The sequence below is a fragment of the Podarcis pityusensis genome, assembly GCF_964106645.2.
Source record: "Podarcis pityusensis genome assembly, chromosome: 8".
NCBI classification, from domain to species: Eukaryota; Metazoa; Chordata; class Lepidosauria; order Squamata; family Lacertidae; genus Podarcis; species Podarcis pityusensis.
Window position 1 is genome coordinate 71,364,752 of NC_138033.1, and position 18,225 is coordinate 71,382,976.

General features: G+C 46.4%; 1 protein-coding gene and 1 long non-coding RNA gene across 2 annotated transcripts in view; one reads left to right on the top strand and one right to left on the bottom strand.

Annotated features, from left to right (window-relative positions):
* The window catches only part of FNDC10 (fibronectin type III domain containing 10), a 367,304-nt gene that overhangs the window by 298,594 nt on the left and 50,485 nt on the right, over nt 1-18,225 (top strand). The window lies entirely within an intron of this gene.
* LOC308482841 overlaps nt 1-18,225 on the bottom strand; it is a 71,923-nt gene that overhangs the window by 52,532 nt on the left and 1,166 nt on the right. The window lies entirely within an intron of this gene.

An 18,225-nucleotide genomic window follows, 5' to 3' on the forward strand; every position in this document is an offset into this window, starting at 1 on the left:
TCTGAATGCCAGTTGCTGGAAACCGAAGGCAAGAAAGCTCCTGTGCTCAGGCCCTGTTTGCTGGTTTCCCCACGCACATCTGGGACACGGGTGGCACTGTGGGTTAAACCACAGAGCCTAGGACTTGACGGTCAAAAGGTCGGTGGTTCGAATCCCCGCGAAGGGGTGAGCTCCCGTTGCTCGGTCCCTGCTCCTGCCAACCTAGCAGTTCGAAAGCACGTCAAAGTGCAAGTAGATAAATAGGTATCACTCCAGCAGGAAGGTAAATGGCGTTTCCGTGCGCTGCTCTGGTTCGCCAGAAGCGGCTTAGTCATGCTGGCCACATGACCCGGAAGCTGTACACCGGCTCCCTCGGCCAATAAAGCGAGATGAGCGCCGCAACCCCAGAGTCAGCCACGACTGAACCTTACGGTCAGGGGTCCCTTTACCTTTACCTTTAGCTTTACCACGCGCATCTGCTTGGCCACTGTGGGAACAGGATGCTGGACTAGATGGGCCATTGGCCTGATTCAGCAGGGCTTTCCTTATGTCCTTAAAAGTAAGTCTTCCTTATGGATTCAGCCTGGATAGATTCTGGGACATCTGAAGTCATTCCTTTCGTCTGGAGAAGAAGGCAATTCCAAGCTGATCTTGGCTTCCCAGAGAAGCCTTGGGGAGGTGAAAGGATGTAGATAGTTGGGGTGCAAGCGTCACTCTTTTCTGTACACTGTTACCCTGTTACCAAGGGTTATGTTGGAGAAAAGGGCCATAGCTCAGGGATAGGGAATCTGCTTTGTATGCAAAAGGTCCTCGATTCAGTCCTTGGCATCTTCACAAAGAGCTTGGAATGCCTCTTGCCTGAAACCCCTGGAGAGCTGCTGCCAGTCAGTGTAAGCATTACTGAACTGGATGGACCAATGGTCTCACTCGCTGTTAAGGCAGTTACCTATGCTCCTGTAGCCCATTAAGTTTTGCTCAGAATAGACCCTTTGAAATTAATGAACCAAGGTTGGACATGCCCCTAAACTTCAATGGGTCTACTCTGAGTAGGACTAGCATTCACCATAAGGTCCCAAGAAGGGGTTACAGCAATTTAAAAATACAATGTGAAAAACAGTTTAGAACAAATGACAGTCACAGGAATAGGGTGGGTCCATATATATATATATATATATATATATATATATATATCCCAGAAGACGAGGGTAAAGAGCTGTGTCTTCAGCATATGATGGTAACTATACAATGAAGGTGCCAAATTTACAGTTTTAAGGCTGCCACAGAGAACCATACCCCTCAACCGTCCCACTTTGAGTGGGACATCCCAGGATTACAGAAGCTATCCCAGCTTCTGACTGGATCCCAGAATGTCCTGTTTTTTTTTGGTACGGCAATCTAGCGTGAGTCAGCTGGTTTACACCAGAGCACTGGACCAAAAGACACTTATTCTTTTGGTCATGAGCAAGACACCTGGCTCCTGCAAGAGCTCAGGACCAAAAAGCGAGCATCCTTATTTTGATCTGTGGGCTGTTGGAGGGTATGGAGAAGGTCCTCTCCCAGGTCACCAGCTCCTGAAATTCTCAGGGCAGCAGAGGATCCCCTCTGCTGATGTTAACACCCAAGAGGATCTGTAGGATCCACCGAGACCATATAACACCGGTCCCGAAAGACCTACATTGGCTCCCAGTACATTTCCGAACACAATTCAGTGTTGGTGCTGACCTTTAAAACTCAGTATAAGTGAAGGAGCATCTCCACCCCCATCGTTCAGCCCAGACACTGAGGTCCAGCACCAAGGGACGTCTGGTGGTTCTCTTACTGCAAGAAGTGGAGTTACAGGGAACCAGGCAGAGGGCCTTCTTGGTAGTGGCTCTCGCCCTGTGGAATGCCCTCCCTTCAGATGTCAAGGAAATAAACAACTATCTGACTTTTAGAAGACATCCCTGTTTAGGGAAGTTTTTAATGTGTGATGTTTTATCGTGTTTTTAATATTCTGTTGGGAGCTGCCCAGAGTGGCTGGGAAACCCGGCCAGATGGGAGGGGTATAAATAATAATAATAATAATAATAATAATAATAATTCAGATAGGTGAGTCCTAAGTCTTTTTGCGTCATTTCCCCCTTTACAGTAAGTGTAGGGAACCTCAGAAAACTTCACAGAGGCCCAGATTATTTGCTCTCTTCTCCCAAATGCAGTTCAGTGCATAGAATCATAGAATTGTAGAGTTGGAAAGGATCACAAGGGAAAATATAAAGCAGGGTTACCCATTAAAACCAGGAAGGGGGAATGATTGTTTCTTGTGTTGGAGATGCGTTGGCAGAATGATGGATATTTTAATGCCTTTTACTGATGTTATGTAAACTTTTGTCTCTCAGGGGAATTGCTGTGGCCTCAGGTTGATGCAAGCCATTAGCTGGAGTTGACTCACCCCGTTCTGGATTCCTAACATGATAACCCTGGCACAGCCTTACCTGTGGAGATAACAGAGGAGCCATCCATCTCCCATCGAAGCAAGAGAATGGGAAGGTACAGGTCAGTAGCTGCAATGACAGGTGCTTTTAACCTTCCATGCAGATATTTCCTCCCATGCAGGCTTGCGTGGCGAGTTCCCACCTCCCCCCTCAGAAATAAAGACACGAGACACAAGAATTAGAGTTAATGGGTCAAATTAGACCACAACTTTATTGATTACAGGAATGGAGTGGTATTGGCTTAGGCATTGGTCCTAACGACTAACCGGCTTCAGCCCGCTTACATGAAGACCGGTGAGGGTTAACCACCAGTAGGTGGAGTCCTGCTGAGGCACGTCAACTAGGAGCGCCCCCCGGAGTTCCACTTGGGGACGTGCCATGGGCCCACACCTCCACAGGCTTAGGACAAGGCCACGCCCCCCGGAATCCTTTACCGGACTACCCATATGATTGGGGGAAGGTGATGGCGCTTCCTTCCCCCCCTTCATCTGCACAACAATAGAACAATACCCCTAACAATGCCTAACCGCCAATACTGAGGAGTTGTGACGGATTGCTACGAGGTAGGCGAAAACCAAGTGGCTGGAGCCAATCTGCCAAGTGGAAAAATTCCTACCAGGCCCCTTGACGGCGACCAGCCAAAGCCCATAGCAACGTCAGGGAGCCTAACCTAAACTAAAGGGTGGGCAGGAAGGGAAAAAACCCTGGCTGGCTGCGGCGCGGGAAAGAGGGAGACCATCGGCCGCACCAGACCTAAATGTGGCGAGGCCACGCCCCCCAGCCCAGCCGATTGGCTGGACCAGGAATGACGCGTCCGAGGATTGCCTGTTATCGCGGCCAGCCCCCGCGATCGTAGGGTGGGGCGTGAGCCCGCAATCCCACCTCCCAAGCTCGGAAGTGGCTTTTTAAAGGGGATGGGAGAGGAGGCTCAGACTAGTTTTGCCTAATGTACCTAATGTAACAGGAAGAGGGGAATCTGTGGTTCTTCAGATGTTACTAGACAAATCCACACTGTACATTTAATGCACATTTGAAGCTACATAGAATGAAAGGGTTTAAGGTCAGTGAGAAAGAGGAGGATTGGTTTGAGAAGATATTGAATTATTTGGGTAGGTTTGAACAATTTGGGGCAATTAAAATGTTAAAAGTGTACATATGGTTGATTTGAATATGCTATTATTGAATACGTATATTAGTGAATATGTATATTATTGAATATGTATACCCAATGTATCAGCCGCTTGGGAGGTTTCACTGTTTGTGTTTTGGTGGTTGGTAAAAAATAACACATTTTTTTTTAAAAAAATAATGCACATTTGAAGCATATGACTTGCCTCAAAGAATCCTGGGAACTGTAGTTTGTTAAGGGTGCTGGGAACTGTAGCTCTGTGAGGGGTAAATTGTAATACCCAGGATTTGGGGGGGGGGGAGTCAAATGCCTTGCACCCCAAGTGCTGTTGTTTTTTTCCTGGCTGGAATGTGGCCCTGAACTCAGATAATGTCTCTTGCTTGTCAGGATGGAAGACAGAGAGGGGTGTGAGTGTGTGTGTTGAAACTAGTCTACTGTGCAAAGGATAAAAATTATGGCATCGTAGAGTTGGAAGAGACCCCAAGGGTCATCTAGTCCAACCCCTGGCCTTGTAGGAATCACGGCTTAATAATAATAATAATAATTTTTATTTATACCCCACCCTCCCTGGCCAGAGCCAGGCTCAGGGCAGCTAACACCAGTAAAATTACAGTAAAAACATAATGGGGGGGGGGGACCAATTTAAAATACAGGTTAAAATGCAATTTAAAATGCAGCCTCATTTTAAAAGTAGCCCATAGATCAAAACCATAAGGGGAGGGAAACATAAGGGTCAGACTGAGTCCAAACCAAAGGCCAGGAGGAACAGCTCTGTCCTGCAGGCCCTGCGGAAAGATGTCAAGTCCCGCAGGGCCCTAGTCTCTTGTGACAGAGCGTTCCACCAAGTCAGGGCCAGTACTAAAAAGGCCCTGGCCCTAGTTGAGACCAATCAAACCACCTTGCGACTTGGGACCTCCAAAATGTTGTCATTTGTGGACCTTAATGTCCTCCGCGGGGCATACCAGGAGATGTGATGATGTTCCACCAACTTTTGCCTCTGGCCCCCCACACCACTAGTATGGGGCCTCTGGAAGGTTCCCCAGAAGGCACTGCGGCTCCCATCTCATTCCCTGTGTGAGTTGGGTCTTAAGAGGCCTTTGCTCTGCTGCCCGCCCTTGAGCCCGTAGCTCAGTGGTGGAACATCTGCTTTGCATGCTGAAGGTCCCAGGTTCGAGCCCCAACATCTCCAGGTAGGGCTAGGAGAGAGAACACGGGTCTAAAATCCTGGAGAGTCGCTGCCAGACAATACTGAGCTCCACGCGCCACATCCCCAATCTGATGAAGGCAGGAGATTGAAAAACAAACAAACGAGCAAGTGGAAAACTGAAGTCCGTTGTCACACACACACAAAAAAGTCACCTTCCTAGATGTCACGTCGCTGGTTTTCTCAACCAGTTTAGGCCTCCAGGGAATTCTTGGCAGCTTTCGCTTTCAATTTGCCCACATCCTCATCTGGCCCTGGAGAGGGTGGAAATTCTGCTGAGCAGCTTCAACAGGAGTGGGAGAGGGGGAACAGTTGGATGGGTGGGTAGACTACAAATGACAAGGAACTGGGTCATGGCCAAACGGAGAGGTCAGCAGTGGAGATACAGGAGAAATCCAGTTCTGTATGCTTGTGCTGGGCCCAGGGGTAACCCGAGAACCACAGTCCGGGTCCATTCCAGAATCCAAAGATTCTGCTAGGAGTCCGTCTGACAGGGTCAAGGCACAAAACCAGGCAAGGACAGGTACAGGATCTCAGACCAGATCTTGCATACAGCAATGTTGCTCCTGCAACCTGGGGCGGGGTCCGACAGCCTTTTATCTTTGTCGGGGTAACGGCCGGTCCTAATCCCCCGGCGACTCACCTCCCTGTTTCGCCCAAAGGCGAGCACTCCTCCTGCGAGTACTCAGGTCTCTCCTTCTCTCAGACCTCAGTCTCTGCAGCTCAGGAGACGTTGGTGGGTTACTAGAGCCAGGGGCCGCCTCAGCCTCCCCTGACCAAACCAGTAGTGGATCAGCTGTAAGTGATGGCCCAGCTGAAGGCAACGAGGTAATCCCCGCATCTGGAGCCAGGGCAGTGTCAGGCTGAGCTGGTGTTTGTTGCAGGGGAACCTGTGCAGACTGGGACTCTTCAGGATCAAGCCCCAGACTTGGTTCAGGTGATGCCTGAGGCAAAGGATCTGGTGCAGACTGAGACTCCTCTGGTTCCGAGTCCGAGCCCGAGTCCCAGGCCATCACAATGCTTCAATTTATGCATAATCCATACTTTCATACAATACTGCACTTAGAGAGTTGGACTAGGACTTGGGGCACCAAGGTTTCAATCCTCTCAGCCTAAGCTCACCTCACAGGGTTGTTGAACCATGATGAACCATGCACACTATCTTGAGCTCCTTCGAGGAGAAGGTGAGATACAATAAATAAATAGTAATAATAAAATATATCAAGGTGGCTTACGAAACATACGAAATCGGTCAATAAATGTCTGGGAAACATTATGCAAAACATCAATAAAACATCCATACCAATTTATATGATGGGAACTTAGGGTTAGCCATGCCGGATAACATCAGTGGGTCTACTCTGCGTAGGACTGGCACTGGATGCAACACTTTTTTGGGTCTGTTTAAAAGCATTTCTAAACCGCTTAATATTTCAGAATCCTTAAGCGGTATGCAAAAACACCGCCACAAAGCTTCAATGGGTCTACTCTAAGTAGGGCTAACATGGGATACAACTCTGTTTCTGAATTTGAATCTCTGTATGTGTGCTAATTGGGGTCACTAAGTTATGTTGGCTCAATTAGTGCTATCCAATGTTAATGCCACGCAGAGTAGACTTGCTGAAGTTAATGGGCATGGGACGCGGGTGGCGCTGTGGGTTAAACCACAGAGCCTAGGACTTGCCGATCAGAAGGTCGGAGGTTCGAATCCCTGCGACAGGGTGAGCTCCCGTTGCTCGGTCCCTGCTCCTGCCAACCTAGCAGTTCGAAAGCACATCGAAGTGCAAGTAGATAAATAGGTACCACTCCGGCAGGAAGGTAAACGGCGTTTCCGTGCGCTGCTCTGGTTCGCCAGAAGCGGCTTAGTCATGCTGGCCACATGACCCAGAAGCTGTACGCCGGCTTCCTCGGCCAATAAAGCGAGATGAGCGCCGCAACCCCAGAGTCAGTCACGACTGGACCTAATGGTCAGGGGTCCCTTTACCTTTACCTTAGACCTATTGTTTCAATGGCCTATACTCTAAGTAGAACTCAATTGGAAGAGAGCCCACTTTTTGAACACCACACCCTGGATTTAGCTTTCGCAGGGGTAACATCGGCAAGGAAGACATTTGGTTTCTCCTTAGAACGATGTCAACAGTGAGGCTGCTGGAGACCTAGACATGGCCCCACAGCGCCACCTTGAGGTATGGTGTGGACTTCTTCAAGGATGATCATGTCCACTTTCAACTTGTAACTGTGTTGATGTTCAAAAACTGGTTATAATGGCTGCTTTTTTCTGTTCAGGGTCAATCCCAGTCCTACCTGGCATGCCAAAGATAGAATCTACAGCATACCCTCTAACATTTCTCTGATGAAAATAGGGACGCCCTATTCAAGAAGAAGAAGAAGAATTTTTCAATTTATACCCCACCCATCTGACTGGGTTGCACTATGGGTGGCTTCCAACCTGTATAAAAACATAATACAGTGGTACCTCTGCTTACAAACTTAATTCGTTCCTGAGGTCCGTTCTTAACCTGAAACTGTTCTTAACCTGAGGTACCACTTTAGCTAATGGGGCCTCCCACCGCCACAGTGCAGCCACCACAGATTTCTGTTCTTATCCTGAGGTAAAGTTCTTAACCTGAGTTACTACTTCCGGGTTAGAGGAGTCTGTAACCCGAAGTGTTTGTAACCCGAGGTGTTTGTAACCTGAGGTGCTACTGTAAAAACATTAGGCATTAAAAAAACAACTTCCCTATACAGGGTTGTCTTCAGGTGGCTCGGGGGTCAGAGAACTCCATACCTGCCCACATTTCTAGGATAAAATAGGGACGTCCTACTGTACCCTCTATGCAATCTCTATAACAGAATGTATCCTCCTTTCTTTCTTTTTTAAAATCATTTTTATTTGATGTTACAAATACGAATTTATAGCATTCCAAATTCATATCCATATATAGACATTACTCTGAATCTCGAGACTTCCCCCCATCCCCTCCACGGGTCCTATTGGCAACTGCATATATTATTCCATATTCTATATTTTATATCAATCTATATTGTCCATAGTATTTGTTACATTACAGGTGGGTTTCAAATCCTGATAATGTTTCCATCTGCTTGCAGTGGTCTCCTAAATAAGTTATACATTTTCCCCATTCTTTTTTTAAAGTTTTCATCCTCTCGGTTCCTGAGTTTTCCAGTCAGCTTTGCCATTTCAGCATAGTCCATCAGCTTAGCTTGCCATTCCTCTCTGGTAGGGGCCTTATCTTCTTTCCATCTCTGGGCTAGTAGCATCTGAGCAGCAACAATATGTATCCTCTTTTGCTTGGACCCACTTCAGTTGTGCAAACCCAGATAACAGGCATGTTCACAAAATACCTAAGAAAATCTTAGGTTTCTATTTTTCTGCCTGCAAGAAATGAATTCAGTTCATGTTTACCAGCTCCTAATCTCCTCCTTCCCCCTCCTTTTTTTCTTTGGTTTGGAACTAAGCAACAAAAACAGGACAGAGTTTTTTATATTAAAAAAAAAATCCCCCAAAAGAACAAATACTCACTCGAACTGGGTTATCTCATTTATAATAGCACCCTTCATTTCAGAGAGAGAAAGCTTACCTCCAGCAATGTGTGAGTAGCTTTGTAGCGAAACCAGCACGGCTGACAGAAATGCAACTGCTTCGGTCTAATGGGGTTCAGGCGACCCTATTTGAGAGGGAATCTGCTTGCTGAGCTTACAAAATGAGCCAATTTGCGAGCGTCGGCATAAAGGCGCCCTAGAAATAAAAACCAGTGAACTGTAGATCTTTCAATTTTTATAACATCTATGGGGGGGGGGGTTTGAAATGCAGCGAAAGCCTACAGCTGCCTGTAGCACATTTTTCTCCTGATTTGAATCTCAGTGCGGAAAAGGGGACATGTGCGGGGGTGGTCAGAAAACTTCCCCCCAACTTACCCCCTGCCCTGGCAAATCTTATCCATTTCATGCTGGTGTTCTCAATCTCCAAGTGCAGTTTTGCTTCACTGCCATTTTATCCGCATAAGAACCCTGTGAGGGAGGCGAGTCTGAGAGACAGTGACTGGGCCGAGTCACAGTGCGTCACGACCCCTGTACCCAGCGGTGCTCTGGATACAGAGTTGGAGGCTGGGTCTCAGCCAGGGCTCAGAGACGACTGCAAAAGACAGGGAGACCAGTGCACCTGAGGAAGCTAGACAAAAACTTCCAGTAGGAATTCCCAGACCACCAGGGCTTTCAGGGCCTGGACCTTCACGGACATCTGGGGCTGAAGAACCAGATTCCTCCCATCCCATCCCAACAGTCTGGCAGTGCCAGGAGCACATCAGGAGGGAAGCTGTGGAGTGTTGTCTTCAGGCCAGAGGGCTAGCTCTCCACGGCTCTGCAGTTGTGTAAAGACATGAGAATGGGCATGGTCGGCCAATTGGTGCCAAAGAAGGATAGAACTTTCTTTATGTATGCAACAACAGCAGCAAGAATACTCATCGCAAAATACTGGAAGACACAAGATTTACCCACTCGGGAAGAATGGCAGATGAAAGTAATGGACTATATGGAACTGGCGGAGATGACTGGCAGAATCCGAGACCAAGGTGAAGAGTTGGTGGAAGAAGATTGGAAAAAAATTAAAATTTATTTACAGAAACATTGCAAGATCCAGGAATGCTAGAAGGATGTTGGAATGAAGCAATGTGGTTTTAGCAGAAATGATATAAAAGATTAGGTAAAAATTGATTTTTTAAGTGGTGAAATGAGAATGTAAAATTATAGTACACTAAGATAAATTATTAGGATAAAAACCAAGCGGAAAGGATTTGCTGAAATACTTAATTGAACTAGAATACAAAAAAGGGAGGTGTGAGGAGGTCAGGGAAACAAGTAAAGGAAAGATAAGATATAGAAAGATGGAAATGTTTTTAATTGTTTATACTTTCTTGTATTTTGTATTTTCTGCTCTCTTTTTTCCCCTCTTTTTCCTTTCTCTTTTCTCTTTTTTGTAACTTCTTTGAAACTCTAATAAATATTATTTAAAATAATAATAATAATAATAAAAAGACATGAGAATTCCTGTCAAATGTCCAATCCAGGTTTATCAGGACAACAAAGCATGTTTGGCTTTGAAGGTTGTAAGCAAAGCACGAAGCACTTGCGACTGAAGCTGCAACGTGCTAGACAATGTGTTCAGAAAGGACTCATAACAATGTCCTACATGCCAGGTAATGAAATTCCTGCTGATTTATTGTCCAAGGTTGTTCCAAAGGATCAACACTGTACCTATGTACAGAAATTGGGTTTGTACTGAGATTGTACTGACACGCTGCCCAGTGGTGTTCACAGAAAGGGGGAGGATGTTAGTTTCTGTTTGCCACTGAGCAGCTGCTTAGAGTCACAGGACTCTGTTTACATTCCAGACACATTCCATACTGTTGGAAGTCTCACGGGAGATGAGAGACAGATGTGACGTTACTGGTTTCCTGTTCCTTTGTTCCTTTGTTGTTCAGTTGCTCTCTGCTCTCACAGAGAGAGGATGTACCGTATTTTTCGCACTATAGGACGCACTTTTTCCCCTCCAAAAATGAAGGGGAAATGTGTGTGCGTCCTATGGTGCGAATGCAGGCTTTCGCTGAAGCCTGGAGAGCCCCACCGCCAGCCCCACAAGCTCGGGGGACAGCGGGAGAGGCGCAGCGCGCCCTTCCCGCTGTCCCCCGACTTGGTTAGAAGGCTGGCGGGGGGGGAGCCTGCTCCTCCCCGTCGCCAGCCCCGCAAACTCGGGAGACAGCGGCAGGGGCGCAGCGCGCCCTTCCCGCTGTCCCCCGACTTGGCTAGAAGGCTGGCGGGGGGAGAAGCCTGCTCCTCCCCGTCGCCAGCCCCGCAAACTCGGGAGACAGCGGCAGGGGCGCAGCGCGCCCTTCCCGCTGTCCCCCGACTTGGCTAGAAGGCTGGTGGGGGGAGAAGCCTGCTCCTCCCCGTCGCCAGCCCCGCAAACTCGGGAGACAGCGGCAGGGGCGCAGCGCGCCATCCCGCTGTCTCCCGACATGGTTTGGAGGCTGGCGGAGGGCTTCCTCCTCCCCCAGCCCCGCAAGCTCCCAGAGCGATGCCAAAGCTGCACGCAGCTTCGGCATGGCTCTGGGTCCCGTTCTGGGGGAGGGGGAAGCTCGGGCTTCCCCCGCCCCAGCCCCGCGCCTGGTGGGGGGGGAATAAATTTTTTTGCCTTTATTTCCCCCCCCAAATCTAGGTGCGTCCTATGGACCGGTGCGTCCAATAGTGCGAAAAATACGGTATATTTCTTTGCTCTCTGCGTAGCTTAGTAATAAAGCATAGCATGTAGCCATAAATCTCATCACTTACGCGTGCTGCTTTGGATTCTCTGCTGAATCGGAAATGCGCCTGAGGCCTCATCAAAGGCTCAGGTCGTTAATTATCGTCAGGGGCGATTCCGGAGGAAAATGAGCTTTATCAGCTTGGCTGAGATCCCAACAGGCAGCAGTGTGCCTGCCTACATCCTTCCCGCTGTCAGGGCTGCTGGTATGTTTGGCAATGCCCCAAGCAAAGTGCTCTCTGGTGGGCCTGCTGCTCCATTGCTGGCTCTCTTCCACCTTTACCTGCCAAGGTGGACCACAAGTCAGCTTGCTGAGTCCACGATGCATTAAAATATTGCATCATGTCCTCCCAATGTCGCTTTACTCACTCAAGGATGGACAGTTGTCCCTTACCTGGTGGCCCCTCCAGAAATTTTTGACTCCAGTTCCCAGCATCCCTGGCCACAGGCACTATGCGGATGGTCAATGATCCCATCTCCTCCCCACCCCTCCCAGCAAGCAGCAAGGACTTCACTGCTGGGAGTTCAGGTTCACCTTCTGCCAGCAAAGCAGGGACTCTAGCACTGAGCTACAGCCTGTGTTGAACCACTAAGTCCATCTAGCTCAGCACTGTCCACACTGACCAGTAGTGGCTCTCCAGGGGTTTCAGGTAGGAAGCATTCTCAGTCCTAGCTGGAGATGCTGGGAATTGAACCTGCAACCTTCTGCATGCAAAGCAGATACTCTACCACTAAGCTACAGCTCTTCCCCTTTATAGTAGGGTACATGGTCACCCCAGAACCAGGATGCTGGACTAGATGTTTAGTATGATAACTAAAGCATTCTGGGAAATGATATATAATGAACTGAAGAAAATGTGTAAAATAACTTTTGTAAAAAACAACAACCCAGAAGCTTTCTTATTAGGAATTGTAGGTACTGACATCCCAAAAGAGCAGAAAAGACTTTTTATGTACACGACCATAGCTGCACGGATGCTACTAGCCCAAAGATGGAAAGAAGACAAAGTCCCTACCAGAGAGGAATGGCAGATCAAGCGGTTGGAATATTCCTAAATGGCAAAGCTGACCGGAAAGCTCAAGAACCAAGAGGACAAAAACTTCAAGAAATAATGGGAAAAAATTATAATTTATTTAGGAGATCACTATAAGCAGATGAAAACATTAGCAGGATTTTAACAACCCTTGTAATGTAACAAATACTGTGGTCAATATGGAGAGATACAATATATGGATTGCGAAATAATATGCAGTTGACAATGTTGACAATAGGACCCATGAAGGGGAGGGTGGGAAGTCTGGAGATTCAGAGAAATCTCTATTTATGGTTATGTCTCTGGTTTTCTTATAACCTTTTGTATGTAAAATCAAATAAAAATTATTTTTTAAAAAAGAGATATGATCCCGCAGAGCTCTTCTTAATGTTGTTCTCCTTCTTACATTAAGAATCCCAGACCGCCTTGCCCCCAAAATAGAATAATTGTGCTGCCATTTGTTAAATGCACTAATAATAACCCATAACCATCAGTGTAGCTATTAACGAGATGCAGAATTGACAATGTTTTCAATAACTCTTTTCGAGACATGTTGGGGAGGGAGAGAACTGTCTTGACAGTACAGAATGTGTCTGTTTATATTCATTGTGAGACGACCGAGGCAAAATTAAAACTTCTCTTCCCCAACTGCCCACACGTTTCCAGTGGTTGCCTGAGCAATAGTTGCTCTATCAGGAAGCCGGAAAATATTCATGACACCAGACATGGGAAGGTGAAAGTAGTTATCGCTATGTTGTCGTCGTCGCAGGACAGAGCTGTCTCCCGCGACAGCTGGGCTTTTGTTTCTCGTCTTATACGCTTGACGTTCCTCAAGCTCGTTTGTAATTGTTAGCTCTGTCACCCAATGGAAGGCATTTTCCTTGAGTCATTGTGCGTGTTTGATTTAATTTGCATGCATTTCAATTAAAAATAGTTCCGAAGGTTGTATCCATAGGCGTGCACAACACATTTTATGAGGGTGAGTGTCCAGGGAAATTTAATTTATTTTTTAAAGGCAAAGATTTGTTGAATATTCTGTTGTAAAGACAACATCTTAAAAAGCAGAGACATCACCTTGCCAACAAAGGTCCGTATAGTTAAAGCTATGGTTTTCCCAGTAGTGATGTACGGAAGTGAGAGCTGGACCATAAAGAAGGCTGATCGCCGAAGAATTGATGCTTTTGAATTATGGTGCTGGAGGAGACTCTTGAGAGTCCCATGGACTGCAAGAAGATCAAACCTCTCCATTCTGAAGGAAATCAGCCCTGAGTGCTCACTGGAAAGACAGATCGTGAAGCTGAGGCTCCAATACTTTGGCCACCTCATGAGAAGACTGCTGGGAAAAGACCCTGATGCTGGGAAAGATTGAGGGCACCAGGAGAAGGGGACGACAGAGGACGAGATGGTTGGACAGTGTTCTCGAAGCTACCAGCATGAGTTTGACCAAACTGCGGGAGGCAGTGGAAGACAGGAGTGCCTGCCGTGCTCTGGTCCATGGGGTCACGAAGAGTCAGACACGACTCAACGACTAAACAACAACAACAACAACTGTCGTAAGGGACATTGTTTTCATTCATCAAATGAACGAAGGAACCTAAACTAAAAAACAAAACAACTAAACTTTACTTAAAGAAATACAAACTAAAAAGAGAGAGGATCCAAGTACCAAATTCTGTCTCTAGAAGCAGCCTCTTCCCTTATTGCCAATCACACCACCATCCTTTCCAGAGACAGACATGGGCAGAAACTGCAGATTCATTCCAGCTTTTTTCTTCTGCCTGCATCTCTCCCTGCTTCCCTCCTCCCCTCTTCTGCCTCTGTCTCTCTCCCACCATTTCCCTGTGGCAGCTGAAGGAGCTGGGTTGCTGCTCCATAATCTCTCCTCTTTGGCACAATCTCTGGGGGTTTTAAACACCCCATGAACACACCTATGGTTGCTTCTGATACTAGCTCTGCTCAGAGTAAACCCACTGAAATTAAGGAACATAATTACCGTGAGCGACTAGTATTGGCTGCACCCCAAAGCTTCATTCATTTCAATGTGTCTATTCCGAGTAGGACTAACATTGGATCCAACCCTATCCTTTGTGCAAGTCCCAAAGACTAGGTAGGCTAGGGCCCTTGTGGATGCGACTGTTCTTAATCTGGAACTAATAGTGCAGGGAAAGCAGGAGAGGAACCAATATTTATACTGAATATCCATTCCAGTTGATGCTGACTGTGGTTTTGATTTGTTTGAAGGACAAATGCAGCAAAAGCCCAATGTCGCTTCTGAAAATGGTTGTGGTAATTGGGGGTATAGATTACGCTGCACTTCAAAATTCTTTGCCAAGGTTACTCTGGCTGCTGTTTTCTGATTGAACACAAAAGCTGTGTTGAATCAGGTTAAGGACCTGTCTAGTCCAGCAATTATATTTCCAGTATCAACCGGTAAAAAGCCCTAGTTTGTGTGTGGCCAAACATTTCCCCTGTGTTTTCCCTGCTACCATCCAAGAAATGGCATTTAAAAATGATCAGAGAGGAAGGGATTTATTTATTTATTTATGAAATTCTCCTGGTGGGATGCAGGTTTTTCTTGTGACTACCTCACTTACCTGCATTTTTCTGCCTGCTAGTCCAGTCACCAATGGTTATAGCTCAGGGGAAGATATCACTATTTAACTAAGGGGTGGGGAAAACTTTTTATTTATTTATTATTATTTATTGAATTTATATATCACCCTATACCTGGAGGTCTCAGGGCGGTTCTCCAACCCAAAGACCACATTTCCCTTTTGAGCAATCTTTCCAGAGCCAGACACTAGTGGTGGGTGGAGCCAGAGGCAAAGTGGGAGGAGCAACAAATTGCAAATTTTGCCTTTGTACATTAAGGCAGTTTCCGCATCCACACACCCGCTGTTTCCTCTTCTCCAAGCGAGCAAGAGGCATGGTCAGAGGTCAAGGACATATTCCTAGGAAGGCATTTTCAGGGCCCTCATGAATTGTGGGAACTGTAGTTGGTCTTAGCCTAAACCCCTCCATATTGAGAAGCACTCCCCAACATCTCTTCTGAAACCAGCCAACAAGGAATGAAACCAGATGTATAGTATTTAGGAATGTGGAAGAAGTCCATTCTGTTTGGACTGTAACACAGACTGACATGATTCGCACTTCCGGATACAATATGCAAACTGGAAATTTCCTGAACGCACTTCTTCAACCAAATAGAAATACATAGACAGTGGTACCTCGGTACTCGAACGGCTTGGCTCCTGAACAATAACAAAATGGCAGCCACAGGCTGGATAAATGCTGCATGTTTGCCACCCCGAGGCATGAGAATAGCCCAGTGGTCAGCAACCTTTTTCAGTTGTGGGCTGGTCCACCATCCCTCAGACCTTGTGGGGGGCTGGACTATATTTTGAAAAAAACATAATGAACGAATTCCTATGCCCCACAAATAACCCAGAGATGCATTTTAAATAAAAGCACACATTCTACTCATGTAGAAACACCAGGCAGACCCCACAAATAACCCAGAGATGCATTTTAAATAAAAGGACACATTCTACTCGTGTAAAAACACGCTGATTCCCGGACCGTCCGTGGGCCGGATTGAGAAGGCGATTGGGCTGCATCCAGCCCACGGGCCTTAGGTTGCCTACCCCTGGAATAGCCCAAATGACCTCTTGTAAATGGAGCTCCAGTGCTGGAGAGGCCATTTTGTCGCGGTGCCGAGATACAGTCACCAGCACCCCATCCGCAAGCAGCCAATTGGGGATGTCTTTTTGCTAACTCGACAGGCGCTAGTTATTCCCCCCCCCCCCCCGAGAAACGAAGCCAAACAAAAGGCAGGCAGTCAAGATGGGTGATTCCCTGCAGGGGTGACAAAATTAATGTCGGCCAGCCGGCCTACGCTTTCATTTTTCAATGTAATAAACAGAAAACAGCCAGGAGGGTCCTGTTGTGAGCTTATGATGTGTTGTTTTCAATGCAGCCAGAAAACAGATTGTTTGGGGCTTTTCTTCTCGCTCGCTTTCCTGCCTCAGCTTACAAACAACCTGCTGTTTCTGACAAGGGTGGGGGACCTCCGTTTCTAAGCAGGCTGCCTTGTAAACCCATTAAGCATGTCAACGAGACATCTGCTGTGGCTTTTCAATGCCGAAATGCAAAACAAATTTGTTTTGCATTAACTGAACCATCCCCCCTGCCCAGGAAGGAAATACAGGATTGTATTGAACTAAGTCCTACTTGGGGTAGACCCATTGAAAACAGCATACCCTCCAACATTTATCCGATGAAAATAGGGACATCCGATTCCATAATGATAATTTTATTATTTATACCCCACACATCATACTGGGTTGCCCCAGACACTCTGGGAAGCTTCCAACATATATACAAACATTTTTATTTTTATTTTCTATTTTTAATACTTTATTTAGGGTTCAACAATAACAAAAAAGCAGAAGTAACTACTACACCAGTTCATTCCAACATATATACAAACATAGTAAAACATTAAACATTAAAAACTGTCTCTATACAGGATTAGCTTCAGACGGCTCGGGAGTCGGATAACTCCATACCCTCCAACATTTCTCCAATGAAAATAGGGACATCCAAAGGCAGGGGTCAGCAACCTTTTTCAGTCGTGGGCCGGTCCACCATCCCTCAGACCTTGTGGGGGGCTGGACTATATTTTGAAAAAAAAGAAATGAACGAATTCCTATTTCCCACAAATAACCCAGAGATGCATTTTAAATAAAAGCACACATTCTACTCATGTAAAAACACCAGGCAGGTCCCACAAATAACCCAGAGATGCATTTTAAATAAAAGGACACATTCTACTCATGTAAAAACACGCTGATTCCCAGACCGTCCGTGGGCCGGATTTAGAAGGCGATTGGGCCAGATTCGGCCCCTGGGCCTTAGGTTGCCTACCCCTGTCCTAAGGAAAGTGGGACATTCTGGTATCAAATCAGAAACCGGGATGGCTTCTCTAAATCAGGGACATCCCTGGAAAACAGGGACACTTGGAGGGTCTGAAACAAGGCACCTAGATTAATCATGTCCATTATTTACAGTAGTAGAACCAGTGCTGGATACAACCCATATTTTTTTAAAAGAACAAAATCCTATAGGGTTGTATCCCTGGCCATGGTTAACCCAAGTTCATTAATCTCAATGCTTTTTGCAGAGCAAATGATACAGAATGTGTGGGCAGTCCCGGATGATAATAATAATAATTACTCCATTTATTTGTATCCTGCCTTTTCCCCAGACCAGGACTCAACGAAGCTTACACAAATTAAAATGACAAAGCTGAAAACATAAAAGACAATCATGAGAAAGTAACTGAATGCTAATGGGATTAAAACAATATTAAAAAACAGATTTATTGAAATACAGATAATAAATACAGCACAACACTATTAAAAGCCCTTCCTTAAAGAAAAGGAAAAAAAGAAGTCAGTCAGTTCCCCAAAGACAGTTGGAACAAAAAGTCTTCAGCTTCCGGTGGAAGGTCAACAACGAGAGAACCAGTCTAGCTTCTCTAGGGAGGGAGTTCCAAAGTCTGGGAGCCACCACTGAGAAGGCCCCAGCAAACATATCTGTGAAGGTGGCGGAACTGAGAGGAGGACCTCCCCTGAAGACCTCAGAGCCCAAGGCAGTATAAATCCACCACTAATTGATTGTTATTGGTGGCCACAGTCACACCATGCATTTAAAACACTATGACACCATGTTAATGTTCTGCCTCCACAGTCCGAGGCAATCATGTTTCTGAATACCAGTTGCTGGAAATGACAGGAGGGGAAAGGGCCTTTGTGCTCAGGGTCCTACTTACCGTCTTCCAACAGGCATCTTGTTAGCCACTTGTGAGAACAAGATGCCAGACTATTTATATTATTTTATTATTTCACTACGTTTATACACTGCTTGATGGTGGGGAAAGCCAACAACCTCAAAGCAGTTTACAAAGAGAACAGGACAACAAAATAATCAGTAAAAACAACTATTTAAATGGGCCACATGGCCACCATCCAGCAGCAAGGTTCTTTTTATGTTCTTCTTGTGCGGATGCCTGATGATCGTCTTCCAAA